The sequence below is a fragment of the Equus asinus genome, chromosome 2, assembly GCF_041296235.1.
Source record: "Equus asinus isolate D_3611 breed Donkey chromosome 2, EquAss-T2T_v2, whole genome shotgun sequence".
Taxonomy (NCBI): domain Eukaryota; kingdom Metazoa; phylum Chordata; class Mammalia; order Perissodactyla; family Equidae; genus Equus; species Equus asinus.
This window is the reverse complement of record NC_091791.1, coordinates 125,209,809-125,230,921: the sequence shown is the minus strand read 5'-3', so window position 1 is coordinate 125,230,921 and position 21,113 is coordinate 125,209,809. Positions and strand designations below refer to the sequence as shown.

The 21,113-nt window shown below is 55.7% G+C and overlaps 1 protein-coding gene across 4 annotated transcripts in view; it reads left to right on the top strand.

Moving 5' to 3' along the window:
- The window catches only part of LINGO1 (leucine rich repeat and Ig domain containing 1), a 211,764-nt gene that overhangs the window by 64,936 nt on the left and 125,715 nt on the right, over positions 1 to 21,113 (top strand). For all 4 annotated transcript variants that reach the window (XM_070497553.1, XM_014841419.3, XM_070497559.1 and 1 more), the window contains exon 3: positions 20,424 to 20,467. The gene's annotated coding sequence lies outside the window, so the exon portion shown is untranslated. The remainder of the gene's footprint in view (positions 1 to 20,423; positions 20,468 to 21,113) is intronic.

The window sequence follows — 21,113 nt, the reverse complement described above, 5'->3', positions numbered from 1 at the left end:
CTCCAGTTCAGGGCTCTTCTTCACCCACCTGTTGCACTGATTTTATCTCAGAGATGGGGCCAGGATGGGTGGTTGAGGAGAGGCCAGAGGGAAACCCAGCCAAGATCCCTTTTCCTCTCCATTGCCTCTGACCCTCAAACTATGCTGGCTTGTGCATTTTCAACTTCCCTCCCATCCTCCACCTTCCCACCATTAAAAAAAAGTTGGGAGGGGAGGGTTGACTTAAATGTTTAAATTAGCCTCACTTTGCTGAAAGCTGGGTATCAGGATAAATCCATTCCTACCACGTCATATATCTTCTTCTGAGTGGGAAGTTGGTGAATAAATGAATGTTCTTTATCTATTATTATGGCCTGACACAGGCAAGGCAGGGAGAGGCGGCCCGCGGTGATTAACGAGCGGGTCTTGGCTAACAAGCTGGACGGTGGGCTCCTTTCCAGGGGCTCTGTGCTCTGGAGTCTGTGCCGGAGTGGGACTCCCAGGCCCTGGGCAGTTCCAGCTAGCGCTTGCTTGTAGGAGGCCTGTGGCTGCCTTTCTTCTCTTCATCCTTCTGTCCGTCTCCAGGGCGACTCCTCGCCCCTTACTGCCTCTCTTTACCTGTCTCCACACTCTGCGTCCTCTCTTCTGGGGACTTGAAGTCATATCTCTGAGGCTCAGAGTCCACTGAGGACCTGTGTAGTTGGGGGAATAGGAGACCTCCCTGAGGACACCTGTAGGAAAACACCACGAGATGCTAACACCTACAAGGTGTTTTTAGATCAAAAAGCACATTGACTTGGTCTTCACAATATCCCCATTGACTGAAAAGGAAACTTAGGCACAACGATGGAAAGTGACCCCCATAAGGCCTGTGGAGGCCCAGCTTCCACCCATGCAGTGCTCCCACCCTCACCTCAGTTTTCCTCTGCCTGACTGGCCCCCCCGCCCCGACCCCCGTGCTGCTTCATCCTGTAGTCAGCCCCCTCGCATGGTCAATGCCTGATGAGTCCAGCTTGGGATAGTGGGGTGGGACCCAAGCCTGGGAAGGAGTCCCACAAGAGTGGTTCAAGACCATTCTTGTTCTGGGGGCTTGGACCTCCTGTCCTGTCAGACCTGAGCCAGGACCCTTAGGGGGACTGCCCAAGAAGACCCTTCTCAAAGACATAGTCTCAAACAAACCAAGATGATTTCTGGGAACCAGGGAGGCTTCCTGGAGGAGGTGACTCTGAGACAGGGACATTGGTAGGGTAGGGAAAAGGGCAGGTAGCGTGGCCAAGGAGGGAGGCAGCAGGGCCCTGAGCATCTAACCTTGCTCAAGGATGGTGGGACTCCTTCCCATGCTTAGGTTCCCCCAAACTCCCCCAGGCTGTAGGGGCTGTAGGTGTGGATGGGGAGATCTGCAGAGCAGAGGTGGGGGCCATTCCCCAGGGCTCCGAGGTCTCCCTGAGTGTGTGTGTGAGGTGTTGCATGTGAATGTGTGTGAGCAGTGGAGGACTGCATGTGTGTGCACATGTATGGAGGTATCTAGTGCCCTATGGGGAGGACGTGTGGGTGAGAATAGGAGAGTGCAGGGTCATTCCCCTGAGCACATTCCCCTAAAAGGGCACCTTTGCGATCATCTTTCAAGTTAGTGTGTTGACATAAGTGTTCTTAAAACTGTGATAAAAATGTGCAGAAGAAGTAGGGGAAAGCCAGATGCCTAGATGCCCAGATGGAGGGAAATGGTCATGTGTTCACTGCCCAACCAACCAGGGGTGCTGACGCTGGGCCGCCACCCTGGCTTGGCCTTTCCTTGATGGTGTGTGTGTTTGTGAGTGTGTGGTTGTCATTGTGTGTCAGTGTGTCCACGCGTGTGTGTCACTGTATTTCATGTGAATATGTGTGTGAGAATGCATGTATGACTGTGTCATTGTGAGTTAGTGCCATGTGTGTGTGACTGTGTTTGTGAGTGTGGGTGTCAAAGTGTCTGAGCTCCTTGGACTCTGTGTTCCTCATGGTCCCCAGTGAGACTGAGGGCTCCATAACTGTAAAGCGCTGTCCACATGTGAGGGGTCATCTGCTGTCACCACACGAGGAGATCTTCATGCAGAGATCAAGACCCTGCAGAAAAGAAAGTGGGCTCGGCTGGGCAGGGTCTAGCTTGGGCCTGCCCAGGCCCTTCTGCATGTATGTGAACTTGCATGCTCCTTGTGGTTGAGGCTTGGCCTCCCCAGCCCTAGCCTGGGCTGGCTCAGAACCCTCCTACCAACCTTTGCTCAAACACACTGTGGAGACAGAATGAGGGAGAGACCTGGTCCTAGCCCTGGAGGAGACCCCAGTCCTACTCAGGAGACAAGAGGAGGAACTTAGGAGCAGTTAAATGTTAAACCACATTGGGACAATCAGAGAAGGCTTCCTGGAGGAGACAGGGCTGGAGTAGGCCTTGGCAGATTGAAAGGGAATTTAGCTTTGCAGAGGGGAGGAAGGAGGGCAGTCTAGGTGGAAGAAACAGAAAGGGCAAATGCTTGTCATCAGGAAGGAGGCAGGAGTGTGGAGGAGATCTGGAGGAAGCCAGCTAGCTGGAGAAAGGCTACTTACGAAGGAGAGGAGCTAGACAGTGGGCAGCAGAGTGCCCAGCACATAGTAGATGCCCAGTAAATATTGTGACATGAACCCAGGGATCCAATTATGGAGTTTTTTATGTGACCTTAGGGAAGGTGTTAAATAGAAAGTGTAACTGTAGCAAAATTAATGATAACAGCTCTGTTTGTTAAGCACCTACAGTGCAGGCAGTACTGTTAACCAAAGGCATTACTATCTCACTTTCCAGATCAAGACATGGAGCCTCAGGGAGGTAGTGACTTGCTCTAGGTGACAGTACAAATAAATGGTGGTACTAGGATTTGATTCTGGGTCTGACTTCAAAGCCTGCATTCCTCTCCCCCAGTGCCTCAGTTCCCCATCTGCACTGTGACAGCTTGGAGGGGACAACCTTGGATTTGGCCACTCTCTGGGAGTGTGGGGAATGCCTCCTTTAAGGCTAGAGGCTGCTGACCCCACAGTCCCTCTTGGCCCTCGTTCTGAACCTGGCCTTCAGGGGAACCTCCTCCTTCCCCATCAGATCCCTAGGGCCTCTGGCACTGAGGCTAGAGTGGGGCCGGGCCTGGGTGGGCAACAGGGACAGAACTGAGAACTCTTTGGAGTGAGGGGCATCTCCATGGTCCTCAAGGGTCCTAGGAGGGTCCTGGCCTAGAGAGAGAGTTTGTGCATCTGTCTGTGGCCTTCTGGTCCCCTTTCCCACAGGCCTGGCTGGCAGAGGGAGAAGCAACCCCCTTCTTGTGCACAGCCCTGGTCAGGTCTGAATGCTTCCCACCCACACTGCCTGCCTCGAGTTTCACAACCACCTGGGGAGCTGGAGATCCCAGGCTCCCCCCACCTTTTTTTGAGGAAGATTGCCCCTGAGCTAACATCCGCTGCCAATCCTCCTCTTTTTGCTGAGAAAGATTGGCTCTGAGCTAACAACCGTGCCCATCTTCCTCTACTTTATATGTGGAATGCCTGCCACAGCATGGCCTGATAAGCAGTGTGTAGGTCCACGCCCAGGCTGCTGAAGAGGAGTGCACGAACTTAACTGTTACGCCACCTGGCCAGCCCCGACCCCAGGCCCCTTTTTATAAGTGAGGAAACTATTTCATGGAAGCCTTTGAGTTTCCCAGGGTCCCCAGTGATGGAGGGCAGAGCTGGGGCTAGGCCATCTCTGTGCCCCTGACTATTGTCTAACAGGCCGGTCTGGGAGGCTGTGCCTTGGAGCACGGACATGGGGCCATGGCCTCTGAGCAGGTGGCCAGAGGTGGAGGCCAGGGCTGTAAGGACTGCTCCAAAGGCTCTTCTCTCCTCCCCCAGGACACCCAACATGTGCCCATGCTGGGACTGCCACCTACTGAGTCCCGGGGCCAGCTGTGCTGCACTGGGTGGGCCGTTATGTCGCCCTGTCCCAGGGAGAGGGGTGAGTCTAATGAATTAATTAATATTGGCAAAGCACTTGGAGATCTCTGGTGAAAGGTGCTCAATACATGCAAATCAGAGTGATTGTTACTACCCATAATTACGGAGTTTCTGCTGGAGAAATTATTCAGAAGCGGACAGTGGTTGGGCCAGCACAGGGTTCTGCCAAGATCTACTCTTCAATAGCTGTGGAATCTATCTTCCTTCCCTCCCTCCTCCATCATCTTCTCCTCTCTCTTTCCCCTTTCTCCCCCTCCTTCCCTTTCTCCATCCCTCTCAGCTCCCACTTTCTCTCCCAGCTCTAGGCCTGTTACCTGCTGTTCCACAGCAAATGCCTTCTTTGTCTCATCTCTCATGAAGACAGGCACCTGGCACATTTGGGGCAAAGGGGGGATTGGTCAGTAGCTTCTCACACTCTGGGAGTGAGAAGGATCCAGAAACTGAGTCTTGCTTTTCTCTTCTTTTAAGTGGGTCTGTAAGGAGTTCCCTGTGGGGAGAATCAAGTATGGCGATGTCTGGGTGGGCATTCTGGGCTGGGAAGCTTGGCACCTGCGAGGCTTGCCATACATTGTTTACATAGATGATGTGAAGTGTGTGCTTGCGTGTGCACACACAGTGTGTTTGCTTCCAGCCAGCCCCCTCCTCCATCAGACCACGTTCTCAGTGTGACTCTGGGTCTTTGCCTAGACTGTTGGTTCCCCATTGTCTGAGGCTGAACCTCCTCCACCTACCTGAGCACGTGGCCCTATGCTGACAGCCCCTGACAGTGCCCAGAACCAGAAATCCAAATGAATCGTCTCTCTCAGCAGTATCTTCCTTCCTTCCCCCTCCTCCAGTCCGCTGTCTCCATGGCTTTGTTCATCTTTCGTGCCCACCAGCCCCAGAGGGGGCCGCTCCCAGATTCAGCACCACGAACAGCGCCTGGCTCAGCCCGGGGCCTGCCATCTCCTCTCAGCTGAACACAGCCTCAGAGGTCATCCTGACACAAGCCCTGCTTTGTCAGTTGGGGACTAAGGCCACAAGAATGTCAGTGCCTTATCCAAGAGCACACAGAAGCTTAGCTTTAGAGCTGACTACAACCGTGGTCTCTCCAGGCCAGGATGTTCCCCATTGCAGTACACAGAGTCTTTAGAAGGACATCCTAGTGTTCAGTCAACAAACACTTATGAAGCACCCACTGTGTGCTTGTCTCTATAGCACATTCAATGATGGAGGAGAGATGGAGGCGGCAATATCTCTGTTCTATCCACAACAGGCTCCACAAATCAACAACCACAACCATAGAACAAGAGCATGGCAGGCACTACAAAGCATGTGCTTGATTTTGTGGGGCCTATAAGCAGTGTTCCAGAGACATGAGACAGAGAAGATCCCTGCAGGATGGAATAGTCAGGAGGGCCCCTTGAAAGAGGTGGTGCATAGCCTGGAGACGCAGAAAGGAGGGGGAAAGAGCATGGACACTCAGGAGGAGGCTGGCATGAGGCCACCTGCATGTGGGGGGGATGGCAAGAAGCCCATCCAATGGGCTTAGGGCAGCTGGCAGTGATGAGTCTGGGAAGGTAGGCAGTGTCCCTTATGAAGGACTGGGCTCTGTCCTGTGGGAGCAAGGGAAGGCTGTCTGTCACTGTGGACACGAGGGGATTTCCACTCATATCTCCAGTGCTGCAGCCTGGCCTGCTATCACAATCCCACCCCCCCACCTCTTCCACCCTCCTCCTTTACCTGGGGTTGGCCGATTTCATCTGCAAGTGACAATAGGCGTGGGTTGTCTATGGGGCCTTTGTGTTGTATCACTCAGCCTGTAATCTTTCCCATCCAACACAGGCTCCTTTCTCTTTCCCGGCATTTGTCAGAAAGATAGGACAGAGCCCCGAAGCCTGAGGCCAGGCCAGGGTAGGCCTCTTGCTGCCCATCGATTTGTGCTGCTTTTGCCAGTTGCCCCTGTGTGTTTGCTGGACACCATGGGGCTGTGTTTGGCTTCAGATAATGAAATAATGTCCTTGCTAAGGAAAGGATGGAGTCTCTGCTAATTAGCGCAGCTGCCTACATTGAGGACAAAAAGTCTTTACTGCTGTGCTCCCAGGGCTGGCTAAGTGTGGAGCTCTGTGGGGAGCCAGTGGGGTGGGCAGTCCACCTTGAGGGTGACAGTGAGAGGATGAGAGGGGCTGGGAAGGCAGAGCTTTCCAGGGACGCTGTCTCCTTGGCCCTCTGTCCCCCAGCAGAGCCTTCCTGGCTCAGGGACAGCATGGGGTAAGGAAAGGCCTTGGATCAGATAGATCTGATTTCGCTTGAGTGAGATAATGGAGCAGAGTGCTTGATGCACAGCAGGGACTTAGAAATGTTGGTGGCCTCATAGTTCACCCTTTGGGGTCATGCCCTCACCTTGGTGCTGTCTCAGGCCTTGTTCATCTTGGGCACATGGGTCTTGCCTCCTAGCCGTCTGACCCCTTGGAAGGATGGAGTCTTCTTCTCCCACCTCTTCCAGGGCTCAGGAGACAGTGGGGCCAGTTGAATGGCTGAATTCAAAGGCTAAAGCTTTTGAAGTGCCCCCTCCCTTACAGTCCAGCCTCTCGGGCTGGGGTCCTCCCATGGCACTATGGGAAGGGGCTGAAGATCAGGCCAAGTGAACAGAGGAGAAGGGGCTGGGGTGGAGAGGCCCAAAGCACTGCCCCCTTCTCCAGGAAGCCCTCTGGGAACCAACTAGAGGTATTCCTTCCCTGTGTCACTCCTCCCCATAAACTTTCACTGTGCTCCTCCCAGGGCATCCTCCTGAACACACACACTGTTTCAAGTCTTATAATCCTTCCCATCTCTACAAGGCATTTCCTAAGTTCTCTCATAGCCACGACTCATTGACTCCACAGCTGAGGAGGATACAGCAATGGCAGTAGTTGTAGTAGTGATGGTAATCACAGAAGCACCTAGCCCTTATTGAGCACCTACTGTGTGCCCGGCACAGTTCCAGCCTCTCTACATCTAGTCACTCCTTTACTGTGGGTGGACAGGGTTAGGTTTACTCTCATTTTCCAGAGAAGGGAGTTGAGGCCTGAGGAGAAGAAGGGCCTCTCGAGGGCAGAGCACGAGAGGTGGCAGAGACGGGCTCACACCCGCTCATGTCAGTTTAGGTTGACAGCCATGAGTGATGTGCCCATTATGCACCTGCACAGAGGCATGATGGGACATGCTCAGGCTCCAGGAGCTCACAATGGGAAAAGTCTCCCTGACACACCTCCTCCAGGTTCCCCCGTCCCTCCTGACTTCCTCCTCGCCCGACTCAGGTGGCATCTGCTCTTTCCCCTCACCTGGCCCGACCTCTGGCTATGGCCTTTTTTGGGGTGGGTCCATGAGGGCAGAGGCTTGGGTCTTGTTGGCTGAAGTATTGCTCATACTTACCAGGCCCTGGCTTGTAGAAGGTGCTCAACTAATGCTCTTTTAATGGAGGAATGAGCGTCATTGTGTGGATTAGATGAGGCCGTGCATGTTAAGTACTTGGTGCTCAACAAATATTTATTGAATGAAAAAAATATCCTTGGATGGAATAAAGGAGGTGATGGGTGTCAAGTGGCTGGCTCGTAGTAGGTTCAGCACGTGGGAACAGCAGTAGCAGTAGTTTCCATTCTTCTGGAAAGGGCTGGGCGGCTGGACAGGAAGCAGGGCCTGGGAGAGGGGAGAGAGAAATGAGAGAGAGGCAGCACTGGAACTCCCAAGAAGAGGTGAGAGCGAGGAGGAGGCCGGTTAGCAGCTGGGGCCCTGACACCCACTCCGTGTGGAGCTGAGGATGGGAATGCATGTGTGCATGCACATGTGTGGGCGGGTGTGTGTGTGTAAAACAAATAAGTGGAAAATGAATTTAATTATAAGGCACTTTTAATAGCTATTTATATTTAATCCTGCTAATTCTGTGTCTTGTGTAGCCAAACTGTAATTCTATTCTTCTTACTCATTTGCTAGTGAGACTGGAGACAGAGGGGAGAGGGAGACAGCCCCACAGGGAGGCAGCCAGTACCTCCCACCCTGAGGCTGGCTCTGGAAGTTGACCTTGAGGGCCAGGAGGAAGGGGTCACTGGGAAGGCTGTCCGAGGGAAAACGAGAACTGGCCCCAGCTCTGTCTCCAGGGCAATTCATCTGCTTGTGTCTACTCAGCACCTGGGGTCGGGGTAGGGGAGCCATGGAGAAAGCCCAGCCGCAGAGTCAGGCAGACCCAGGTTCAAATCCAAGGTAAGCCATGTGCCTTAACCTCAGAGAGGCTCACTTTCCCCATCTGTAGAGTGGGCATAATATAACCCTCCCAGGGCTGTTGGGAGGATTGAATTAGAGACAGCAGGCCTACTCTAGAGCTGGTGCCTACTAAATGCTTGTCCCTCTGCCCTCCTTATTCCCCTCACCAACCCCCAAGCTGGCACTTCTCTGGATGCTGTCAGATAGCCCTCAGCTCATCAGCAGAGAGAAGGTGATTGACTAACTTGATGGCCAATGAATGGCTGGGGTCCTGCCCGTTTTTCAGATGACCCCTTAGGGATGGCTGGGGACCTGGGGGTGTGGAGTGGGTTGAGGGTGGTCTTGTGGCAGGACCCAGAGGTGCTAGAGCAGCCGCACTGGGCAGCGACAAGGAGGTCTACCCAGCGGCTATGGGAGGGGGCGAGGAGGGGATCTTCCTAAGGAGGGACCCCAGACCTGGCTAGCATAGGTGCACTGTAAATGGTAGCTTTGAAGGAATGAGGCAGGAGTTAGAGATCCCTGCTCCAGGCCGCACACTACTGTGAAGACTCTGGGCAGGCTGGCCGCTCCCTCTGTTTTGTCGTCTGGGCCATGAGGCCAGGATGTGGAAGAACTGAATGAGAAAACCCAGAAAGAGCTTCAAGGAGACTTAGGGTCCAGAGATGGGCCTGTGGAGGGGTGCTCACTGGGGCCCCACCCAGGGGATGGCATTGTGCTTGGTTTCTGGCCGTGCTGGTCGGGCTGAAGCCAGGGCCTCAGAGGAGCCCTGGAGTGGACCAGGCAGGTGATGCAGGGCCCAGACCTCCCTTCAGGACCCCCAGGGGAAATTGGGCTGGGGCTGGGGGCCATGGCCTTGTCCTGGAGTAGGGCTAGTGGGAGTACAGGGCAGGGACCTGGCCTTTTTCCACCCATTGCTTCTTCCTGTGCCCTCCTGATTCTGCTCACTGTGCCTGAGCCCTCCTCTGGTGCAGCCGCCGCAAGGTTTCAGGACCTCCCGGAGGGCTGGGCTCTGTAGGAAGTCAAGCTGGGTGGCTGCACCCAGAGGCAGAGGGGGTGACCCTGAGAGCTGACCCTGAGCCAGGCTCTGAGCCTGGCTTCTTCCAGATCTCTCATGGAATCCCTGCAGGGAAGTTGCAAGGTGGGTGTTACTCTCTCCATTTTAAAGGTGGGGAAACTGAGGCCCAGAGAGCCTAAGGGACATGATTAGAATTTGGGTCATCTGATTCCAAAGATGGTTCCTTTTCCTCAGTGGTAAACTCTGGTGGCCCCCGGGTTGGGGTGGGGGGTGTGGCATATCCAGAGGGTGGGGTAGTGTGGTAAGTACTGCCTCACTAGGAGAGCTCAGAATGCCTGGTGCTGAGGAGGGTTTGAGTCCTGATTTTCACACCCCAGGGCCCCCCCAAAGGCTCTGAGGCCCTGCAGGGCTGATGGTGGTGGCCAGCAGCTCATCCTGCCAGAGCAAGGCTTGGGGAGGCAGCCATGACCCCTGTCTGGATTCATGGAAGAGAGGGAGCTTGGCTCTGGGCTCTGCCACATCTGGGTCCAAATCTGAGCTCTGCCACCTACCTGCTGAGTGACCTCCGGCCAGCCACTTGATCCCTGAGCCTCGGTGTCGCCACCAACGTCTGGCACATGGTAGGTGCTCAGTGTCACCCACCTTCCTTGTCCCGCCACCCACTTCCTCTGCTGACGCATGGAGGTGGGTAATGACTGACAGTACGATTTCTCTCCAGGATATTTTCACTTTAATAGGAGACTTTAATGCCTCTGAACCCCAGTGGAACGATGTTTCCCTTTAACGGTGACATTTCAGGTGTGGCGGCAGCTGGGGGGAGGTGCAGGCTGGGGATCGCCTGGTTCCTGTGAGGGGTGCAGCCTCGTCCACTGGCCTTCTCCTGCCCCTCCCCCATGGCTCCCCTGCTGTGTTCACAGGCAGGTCAGCGTCTCGTTAATGTGATTGACGGATTTGTTCTGAGCGGAGCGCGCTTGCTCATCAGCTCAGTAAGAGCCCAGCCTGGGAATCAGCCGGCCTTCTGATGCAGGCAGGGCCAGCCTGACCTCTGTTCTTCTAGGAAGTGAGGGGTCACCCAACAGGGAATAATTAACAGGCACACAGGGGGAGTGAGTAACCTGTGGGAGGGAACGTGGGGGGGGTCCAGTCCTTGGGAAGAGTCTCCAGGGATGGGTCTTATCTGGTCATTAACACAGATGCCCAGGACCTGCCTAGGCTCCCACTCTGACTGGTGTCTCCTCATCCACTTGGTCCTACCAGAAGTGCCCCTGAGCCCAGGGTGCCTGCCATGGCAAAGCCATGTTGTAAGGGGTAGAGGAAGGGGACAGAGAGACAGAGGGATCTAGGACTGGTGCTCTGGAGGAGCAGTCCTGGGTCTGGAGAGGGGGTGATCAGTGACTTTTTGAGGACTTAGCAGAGCTTGAAGGCAGGGAAGTTTGGAGAGGTCCCAGGAAAGTGTGCAGTCTACGGGAGAGGCCACATGGGCTGAGACCGGAGGCCCAGGTTCTAGTCCAGGTTTTGCAGTTGGCTCCCTGTGTGACCTTGGGTAACTTCCTGCTCTTTCTGAGCCTCAGTTTTCCCATCTGTGCAATGGGAGTTTTGGTCTGGATGAGCTAATCTCCAGACCTCTTCTGCCCCTCCATATCTGATTCTAGGGTATCTTCGGGAAGGGGCTGAGCCCTGGGGGTAGGGCAGGGAGGTGGGCCCAGAGCACAAAGAGCTGGGGAGGGGTCAGGGCCGTACGTGTGTGCTGCCATCTGCTGTGGCTGGCACATTCATTAAGCATCTCTAAGATGGATACAGCCCCCCAGTTCACCCGTCGCATGAGCCCCAGGATTTATTTCTCCCTGAATGGTGTCATCCATCATGTTAACTTTGCTGCCAGTGGGTGCTGCTGGCTCTTGCCTGAGCCTCCTGCAGGGTAGGATGCTTTCTTATCCTCCAGACAGGGCTCGCCTCCCCCCAGCCCCACTCCTGCACTTGACTGCCCTTTACCCATGTGGCATGTGGGCAATTCTGTACTCTAGGTCTGCTCCAGTCCCCAGCCAGACTGCAGGTTCAGGATACTGAAAGGGGTGTCAGGGCAATCAGGCCTGGCTTCTTGGAGGAGGTGGCAGTACTGGTTTTGGACCTGAAGAAGTAGCTGAGCAGGAATTGGCCAGGTGGAGAGAAGAGTAGGTTGGCATTAGAGTTGGGGTGGGAGGCCATGGACCCAAGTTGGGGAGGTCCCTCACTCACACCCATGTTCCTTATGGAGGGTGCCCAGGCAGTGCTTGTGGTCCAGTTCTTGTAATCTCCTGTTCTTTCAGGCTCAGGTGGCTCAGGGACCATCAGGTGACCCCACAATGGCATCCATTCAGACAGTAGAGGCATGTGGTGTATGGCACTTTCTGCCCCCAACCAGCTCAGTGACCTGGGACAAGCTACTTTGTCTTTTTAAGCCTTAATCCTGGAGGGATCAGCAGGTTTCACTGCAGAGTGGGGATTTGAGGTGGGCTCCAGAGAGTGAATAGGAATTCAGCAGGTAGAGACAGGTTGGGGTGGCAGTGATTCTAGACTGTGGTGGGATGCCTGGAACTGTGCTGAGGGCCTCTGCTGGGGACAGCTTCTTGACCATGGTGCAATGGTTAAGGCACAGGCTCTGGAGCCAGGCTGCCCCTCTGTGAATCATGCCTGCACACTTACTAGCTCTGTGACCTTTGGTGAGGCCTTAAACCTCTCTGTGTCTTGGTTTCCTCCAAGAAAAGGGGATACTGATAGCACCTACTTCGTAGCGTTGTTGTGTTGATTAAATGAGCTTATACATGTAAAGTCATAGAATGATGCTGAGTACATAGTACCTGTTTAATAAAAGGTGCTATTTGTATTCTTGCTGAGCCTCAGAGAGACTAGGGGACTTGCCCACGGACACACAGCTTGTGATGAAGGTTCAGGATCTAGACCAATGCCCACTTATTTCTAAAGCTCTGCTCTTTCCTCACTCTCAGCATTGCTGGTGTCCGCCCGAGGTGCCTGGTGTACAACCAGCGTCCAGACCTCCCTTGAGGAGGTATTGGACCAGGCTCTGCCCATGCTGCGTTCTCTTCTGAGGCCTTCTGTCGCAAGACCTTGTTTGTCTCACTCACTGAGGACCCTCAGGGCCTGGCATACAGTAGGTGCTTAAGAAATACTTGTTGATTGGCTGGCTGACTGAACACATGAAAGCAGGGCAGACCATCCAGCTGCTCCCTGGGCTCCCAGCACTCACTGCACAGGCTCCTCAGACCTCCACCTTTTGTGCCTGATTGGGAGGGTCCCCCAACTGGATCCCAGCAGCACCCCCCCCCCCGGTCCTTGCGGAGCCCACTCAGCTGCCCTCCTTGCTGTCCCTCTCCCCAGGAGCAGGCCTCAGCCCGGGGGCTCTGCATTCCATCCTTCACCCCACCTCCATCGCAGCAAATCTCAGCCTTCCTCCTGCATCCCTCTGTCCTCCACACTTGCTCGTTAACTTGAGAATAACTCCCGAACTTGATGTCTTTGCCTCTGCTTTTATATCAAGCTCTAATTTGACTGTCTAAAGGCTCTTAGAGGAGAGGGAAAAGAAAATCACCCCACTCTGTGCCCAGGGTAGATTCTGTCTTCAAGGCGAATGAGGCAAACCCTGCCAAGCCTCTTTAGACTGGGGCTCCTTAGCAAGGGCGTGGGGCACAGGCCTGAGGCCAGGAAGCCTCGGCTCTGATCCCCACCCCCAAGATTCTGTGCCCTCTCAGCCCCTCAGTTCCAGTGTAGGGGGTCGGGGTCGCGTTCCTCCCTTTCCAGAGGAGGTGTGGGCCCTGGGGCTCTCTGTCCTCTCCGCCTGGCCCCTGGGCTCCCCACAGGCCCACTCGCATGACCCTGGGCCTGGTGGAGGTGTGCTAGAGGTGGATGTGGCTGATGGAGGGAAGGAGCCCAGAGAGGAGAGGGGGTTGCCCAAATCCTCCAGCGAGACCCCTCCTGGCAGGATGAGGAGGATGCGGGGCATAGGGAGTTATTCAGGAGAGCCAAGGTGTACTCTTGCGCCCCCACCCCTCCCTGCCCTTTCTGTCAAGCATGCTCATTTCTCCCACCATCTGCACCAGAGAGTTTGGGGTGATGGGCTAGGGGTCCTGCCTGTGCACCACTGAGGGGTCCTTCTCCTTTCTCCCACCATGCCCCTTGTGAGCATCATGGGGGCCCGTGAAAATGAGCTGGCGGTGAGGGCAGGTGCCTCTTGTGTCTGGGACTCCCAGGATCTAAATGGTCATGCTGGCCCACACTTGGCCCCTAAGACTTCTTATACCTGCAGCCGTGTTCTGCTTACCTGCTGTGTGGCAGCGCCGTCTCTGCCGAAGGTGAAGCCGGCGCATGCCCTGGTCTCCTTGGAGCAGCCTGTCACCCACTGCAGTGTGGTTCCCCTGGGTGCCTCATGGCCTCAGCTCTCTGATGAGCTGGATAGATGTTATGATTCTGCAGATCATCTGACTTCTTCACGTTGTTGGGTTGGGAGCGGTGTTCTCTGTGGCTTCTACCCAGCCTAGGTTTCCCTGTCTGTAAGGGGGGATGCTGCCACCCCCCTCAGAGAGCTGCTGAGAGGTAGGTGAGCTGCTATGCCAGCTATCTACACCATGTCTGCTGTGACTCTGCCCCCAGAGGCCATGGGGAGAAGGTGCAGTGGCAGGCTGGGGCAGCTCTCGTGGGGCTGGTCAGGGAGGCTGGGGGTGGGGGCTGCTCAGAGACTTAGGAGAGAATGTTCAGCCCCACACATGTCCACTGCAGCTTCTCTGGCCTGGCCTGAGCTGGGCTTGGGGGCTTAACTGGGTAGGTTAGCTCCCCTGGAGCAGCCCCTCTGCCCAGCGCCTCATTTTGCCAGTAAGTGGATGAAGACCCCTCTCCTCTGCTTGGATGGGTCCGTGGAGCTACTGGGCACAGGGAATGATGCCCAGCATTTCCACCTGCCTGATATTCGAGGCTCTGCCCACTGAGTATGGCTCAAGCTCCTCTCACTCCTCTCCCCGACCAGACTCTCTCTCCCTCCATCCAAACCCCAATTTCCTCTCGACCCTTCTGCTTTCTGGGTTCAGCTGAGGTCTTGGGAAGCCTCGTGTTTGGACATTCCGGGCAAGGCTTCCCTGGTCTGTGTGGGGACCAGGGCTTTGGCCCCAGCAGCAGGGCAGGGCTGGTTACACTGAACTTCCTGTACCTCCAGGTGTCCCTGAGGCCGGCAGAGCCCACAGCCCCAGGGGGCCACATCAGGGAAGCTGAAGGAGGCCACTTGCCCGCAGAACCACAAGGTCAGGCTGGACCTTTCTTCTCACTGGCAGTGGTGGGCCCTGGGAAGAGCAGCCGGCCACAGTGTGGTCTGTGAGACCTGTTGCCTGCCCCTCCTTGGGCCAAGCCCTGTTTCTGGGGCTGCTCTGGGGGCTACTGAGGCCTAGGCTGAGGGCCCTGGGGGAATGCCAGGGGCCTTCTTAGGCAAGAACCCTTAGCTTCTGCTGTATTCTCAACCCAAGGGGCTGAGAGGAAGTCGCGCCTCAGGGCCCCAAAGTGGAGGACTGAAAACCTGAGACCGGCCAGGGCAGGTCCCAGGAATTTCCTACAGTAGCCTCTTAGGACATTGTGGTAGGTGGGGAGGGAGTTGGTTCCTTCAAGGCTCAGGCTTGGGTGGGCTGACCCACGTTCCCAGGAGCCCAGCCAGGCCAGAATCCCTGGGGGGCAGAGAAGCACATCTGGGGGAGGCACTTCTGGGGCCTTGCCCAGGATGTCCCCTGCCTGGAATGTCTTTCCTAGCCCAGCAAATGTCTCCTTCTCAGAGAGCCACTTCAGGGGTCTCTTGTCTCCCCAGCCCAGGTTTGCGCTCCTCCTCCAGGATCCCATGGCCCTTCCACAGGCCACGTGGTGTGGTAGCTGCCTGCCTTCTGGCCCATGAGCTCTTCTGGCGGAGAGGGTGTTAGTGGACAGCGACTGCTTCAGGGCACCAGGGAGGCTACTGCCACCTTTGAACAGCATCCTCCCTGCCACTGTTGCCTGGCTGCAGAGCCTAGCAGAAGCATCAGCTGTCTCTGAGCCCCAGTTTCCCCCTCTCCAACTTGACTTCTTGGGAGCTGCAGGTTAGAGATCAGCCTAGGCAGGCCTCAGTCTTCCAGTGCTCACTTCCTTAGGCCTTTCCTGAGCTCTGTCCCTGCTGCCCTGGACCCCCTCCTCCATTGTCCAAATCTATTTATTCAGAGCCCCAGCCTGCTTCTTCAGGAAGCTCTCCCTGATGTCTTCAGCCCTCACTGATCTGAGTCTAAGTGTTCTGATGGTGTCCCCGGATGCTTCTTTCTCCTTGGCACACACTTCTATCTCTGTGTGGGGCTCCAGCTACACAGACTGATCGACATGGCCTGTGCTGCTGGATAGCACAGGCCCGTGTAGTCTGTGCTGCTGTGGGAGCCCACAGGGAGCTGCAACTCCTGCCCTGGGGCCAAGGAGGCAAGATTTGAGCTGCATCTTGAAGAGGGAGGCTGGAGATGAGGAGGTCTTGGGGACAGAGGTCAGCTTAGGAAGGGCCTTGAATGCCAGGTAAGGAATCATGGGATTTTACAGGCAGTGAGCACCAGGGGAGAGGCCCCAGACTGAGTGGCATGTTCGTGAGAGCAGATGCTCCCAATAATGCCTGGAGCCTTCCACCCATGCCCCCTGCCTGGTGGTCCCCTGCTTGTCCTGCAGATCTCTGCTCCAAGGACACTTCCTCAGGGAAGCCCTCCCTGATTCCTGTCCATACTCTCAGGGCACCCGATCTTTCCTTTAAAGCCCTCATCCCAGTGCAACGCCCCCCTCCCCCCACCCCAGTGTGACCACTGATTGTCCACCAGGCTTCAAGGCCACTGAGGGCATGAATCAGAAGGGTTTGATTGCCCCCTGGGTCCCTGGCTCCTAGCCCAGTGTCTAGCACTGAGTAGATGCTCAATAAATGTTGATTGACTATATGAATGCATACAGGGCACACAGCCCATGAACACCAGGCTGGAGGGGCTGCAGGCTGAGGTGGGTGCTAACGCGAGGAGGAACAGACCTCCGTGAGGTGGCAGCAGAGCCTGGGTCCTGGTCGGAGCTGTGCCCCTTTTTGTGTCATCAGGCGGCTCTTTAAAGAGGGGTTTGCTGGAACAAAAGCCATCTCTGGCAGCGCCTCCATGGGCGGGCCTGGTCCTGCCAGCTCTCTTCGGAAATGCTTTGAGAACAGGTGGACCAAGCCAGCTTGTCACCCCTGGGCTGGCTGGTGACTCTGGGGAGCGGGGGCGGCCCTGGGGGCAGGGGCTGTGGGAGGCAGGGCAACTGGTAGATGCAGCCCTGACTTCAATGAAATTATTTTTAAAACCTGCAAGAGAAAGGGGATATTTTTAACCTTTGTTCCATCAAGGCATCCCAAGGGAAAAAGAGGGGGAAGGAGGCAGATGGAGAGCTGGGAGAGGGGCATGAGCAGGGCCATGGGCTTGCAATGGGGGTAGCCCCAGAGAGCCCTGAGGACAAGCTTTTTTGTCCCCAGCTCTTTTAAATTTTTTAAAAGCTCCAAGCAGCAAGAGGGACAGTGGAGTTCATTATATCGAGTTATCTCCTCTGTTTCAGGCAAAGATCAATCTTCCGAGTCTTGTAGCTCCGAGGAGGGAGGGGAAGAGAAAGAAACAAGAGGCGAAGGGAGAAAACTCCCTGGACCAATTTCCGCTGGCTAACACGATTACTTGGCTGCCTGGCAGCTGCGCCAGTTGTTGGCAGGCATCCTGGCCCCCTGCCAGTTGTGCTCAGTTGCCGGCTGCCCCCCGAGGCTCCCTCCTGCATGGGACAGGTTGGCAGGTGTGAGAGCCCTAGACCGCGCCCCCCCCCCCCCCGGGGGGGCAGGGCTGCTGGGCCTGGCATTCCAGGGAGGCCCCAGGCCCCACTGCTCTCCAGTGTGCATCTGTCCCTCCAGCCGCCTATCTCAACCTGTCCTCACCTCCCTGCCTTTGCCCAGAGGCTCCTGCCCTGCTGGGTGTGCCCTCCACCTCCTTCCCTCTTCTTCAGATGGGGGTAGTTTGTGTAGGGAATAGGAGCACAGCCTTTGGAGCCAGATAGAGCTGGCTCTGCCTATTCCTTCCTTCCTTCCTGCCACAAATATTTACTGAGCATCCACCACGTACCGAGCATGGCGCATAGTATAGAGGCAGATGCAGAGCCGGGCAAGATGGACCCGTTCCTCCCTGCCTCACAGAGTTTATGTTATGATGAGGAGACACATGAGAAACAAGGACACAAACAGACAAGCAGGATGATGTCAGGTGGGGATAAAGACTCTGACAAATGGGAGTGACTGGGGTGCGTGGGGCATTTGACCTCGGGTGCCCAGGGAAGGTAAAGGAGGTCCCATTGGAACAGAAGAATAGGAGAGTCTGGGGAAAGCGGTCAGGCTGATGAGGACCATGGACAGAGGCCCTGAGTCCGGCCAGCAGGGAGAGGGTGGATTGTGGTGGAAGGTGAGCGCTGAGCAGCAGGCAGGCTTTGAGGAGTCTGGACTTGATTCTCTCTGCCGTGGTTGCTTATGGCAGGGTACTGACAGCATCTGATTTGTACCATTATGTGGCTGCTGTGATAGTTTGAGGCCAGGGTGGGAGCAGGGAGCTGGCGAGGGCAGAAGATGCCAGGGTGGCAGCAGGTTCTGGGTGTGTGTCGGGTAGAGCTGACAGAATTTGCTGGTGGCTTGGGTGTGGGGTGAGGAGAATAGGAGTCAGGGCTGAGGGAGATGTAATTTTGGTCATAAAAATTAAGAGTTCTGTTTTGGACAGGTCTGTTAGATGAGCAAGTGGAGATGACACATAGGCCTGTGGATACGCACAGCTGGTGCTCAGGAGAGAGCTGGGGCTGGAGAGAGAGCTCGGGGGGCATGGCTGCGATTTAAAGCCACACGACCAACCTGGCGAGACCAGCCAAGGACTGTGCAGACAGCAGAGAGAAGTGAGCCTCTGGATGTTTGGAGGGAGGTGAGGCACGAGGGGAAGAAGGCGTGGGAGGACAACCAGGAGAGGCTGAATCCTGGGAGCCCAGAGATAAAGTGTTTCCTGACGGAGGAAGCAGCCAGTCATGTCAGAGAATGACCACTGGGTTTGGCAAAACTGAGGTTTCTGGGAACCTTGATCAGAGCGGTTTTTCAGGGTGGTAGGGATGGAAGCCCAACTAGAGAGGAGAGAGGGAGAATGGGAGGTGAGAGAGTGGAGACTGAGATGCTGAGGAGAGACAGCTCTTGAGTTTTGCTATAAAAGAGAGCAGAAAAATGGAAGGGCATGTGGGGTCAAGAAATATCCCTCCCTCCCTTCCTTCATGATACTGAGGCAAACTGATATGCTCTTTCCTAGCTGCGTGACCTTGGTCAAGCAGCTTAACCTCTCTGAGACTCAGTTCCACATCTGCAAAATGGAGATGACAACCCAGATGTTGCTGAATCTGGCGCTTACTGCACACAGTAAATGGGAATTGTTCTTAAGTAGGTGTTCACAGGGGAAAATGGGCAGCTGGGCATTGGTACAGACATTTTTTGGAGGACAATCTGGCAGTGAGTATCAAAATTTAAGATATGTTTACCCTTTGACCTACCCTTTGGACATACTTGCACATGTGCACAAAGAGGCAGGATACTGTTTTCCAGCAATACCTGAAATAAAAAATTGGAACCCCCTGAGCACTCATCTCGGGGGTCTGGTTAAACAGGTGAGGGTAAGCCCCCATGCAGCTCCTCGGTGCAGCACCCTGTCAAGAGCACAGACGCTGGCACCTCATGGCTCAGCCGCTCCTGGCTGGGTGTCCTTGGGCAGGATGCTAATGACTGCGTTGCACTTCCGTTTTCTCATCTGCAAAACTAGGATGACAGCAGCACCCAGCTTAGGGCCATTGTGAACATTAGAGGGTTAATGCACACACCGCTCGACCCTGGCAAGCAGTAGGCGCTCAGTGAGGACGGCAGCGATTACTGTTATCTTTGTGTATGGACAGGGAGAGGTCCCCAGTCGACTGTTAAGTGAGGACCACAGTCACACACCTGCACAGAAGCTATGCCCCTGGTGTCTAACCCCATGTGTCTGTATGCACACACATGTGCACCTTTATGCATGGGTGTGCAGAAGCCCAGTGAGAGTCTCACCCTGAAGGGCAGTCAGGACTCTGGAGATAGGATCCGGAGTGAGCGTTTGCTCTCCAGACCTCTGCCATCAGAGCTCCTAACAGGAGGGAGCTGGCATGAATTACCTGTGTAAGAATAAAACTGCAATGTGTGAAAATGGTAATGTAGGTCTTCACCTCCTCCAGGAAGCCTTTTCTGACTGCACAGCCCGCTCCTATCAGATTTCCTTGGTGGTTAGAAATTTCCTGCTGTGGCTGCTTTGAGTCAGATGTGTGTGCATGCACGTGCATGCGTGTGTGTGTGTGTCTTCCCAATTAGCCTGTGAACTCCTTGAGGGTGTGGGCCATGCACTTTGCTGGCCAGACACATCTAGACCAGCAGTTCTCAAAGTGTGATGCACCACCTGGGAACTTGTTAGAAATACAGATTCTCAGGCCCCACCCTGGACCTGCTGACTCAGAAACCCTGGGAATGGAGCCCAGCAAGCTGTGTTTGCACAAGCCTTCCAGGTGACTCTTGATGCACCTGCTGGTACTGATGGGGAAATCAAGGCACAGTGAGGGGAAAGGGCTGGCCTGGGGTCACAGAGTGAACCAGTGACAAAGCTGAGATGATCCAGGTCAAGGTCCTAGTCGGTGGTGAAGGAGAGGAACTGGATGCTCTTTTCTGGCCACCACATCTGACCCCAGGAGGAAGGATTTGAGGAACAGTGCTGTGCGTCCAGGGGCCAGAGAACTCCCGCTCCTCCTGCCATGGGCAAGTGTGGGTGAATGGGGGCAGCTGCTCTGTCTGGGGTGCACGCCCCTCAGGGCCCACGCGGAGCTATGGGCCTGTGGCAGGGCGCCTCCTGGATGACTGTGTCCCTCCTGTGGCCAACCGGGCAGCTGCAGCCCCGGGGCTTGCTTTACGGAAAGTGCATTCTTGACTGTGGGTGCATCTGGTGTCCTTGGGCTCCCAGAGGGCAGGGGCCAGGTCTCCTCCTGGTCTGCCTGCCCCAGGGCTGCGGGCATAGGCTTGGGTGGGGTTGGCTGCAGGACGGGTCCCGTGGGTGAGGAGTCTGTGGGCCTCGTTCAGCTGTTATCTCACCTCTTCCCTGCTATCTCTCTGCAGGTGTCCCTCTGAAGAGCCCCTGAGCCCACTGGCACCCCTGGGAGGTAAGCAGGCGCTGTCTTGGTTGGTGACCGCGGGTGTGTGTGCAGGGCAGGTTGCAGGGGCGTCGTCTTCCTCTGCTCAGCCCTCTCTCTGCCCCACCCCTTTCTCTTCTCCCATCTTCTGGAACCCACGTTTGCCTTCCTCTGGCCATGCTCCTGGGGGTGCTGTTGAGTCCCAGGGTGAAAAAGTGGGTGGGAGGGCTTGGGAATCAGCTTGCAGGAGGAAGAGAGGAGGGCGGCTTCTTGGTCTGACAGGATCAGGGTTATGGGTGCCGGGGGGCTCCTGGGGAGCAGCTTTTGGGGTCCTGGGGGTACCTGGCCCAGGCACCAGCCAGGAGTGAGGCTCAGGGGTCCTGGAGGCCCCTCGTTAAGCAGGGGGCAGAGCTGTGGGCTGTTGGGGGCAGGCCAGGGCATCAGCTGAGGCTGCAGTGCTCTAGGTGGTTGGTCTGGGCCTCAGGGGCCTGGCTGTGCTCTGCGATGAGTCAGTGTTCGCGGGACGTGATTCCCGTGCTGGGAAACACAGTTCAATGAGGGGCTGCAAGGCCAGGCCCCAGCAGGTTTGGGAGCAGACACTTTTCCCTCCCCCGGCTTCCTGTGTCTTCTCGGACTTGAGTTCCAAGGAGGGCTTTGCTGAGTGGGCGATTTCTAG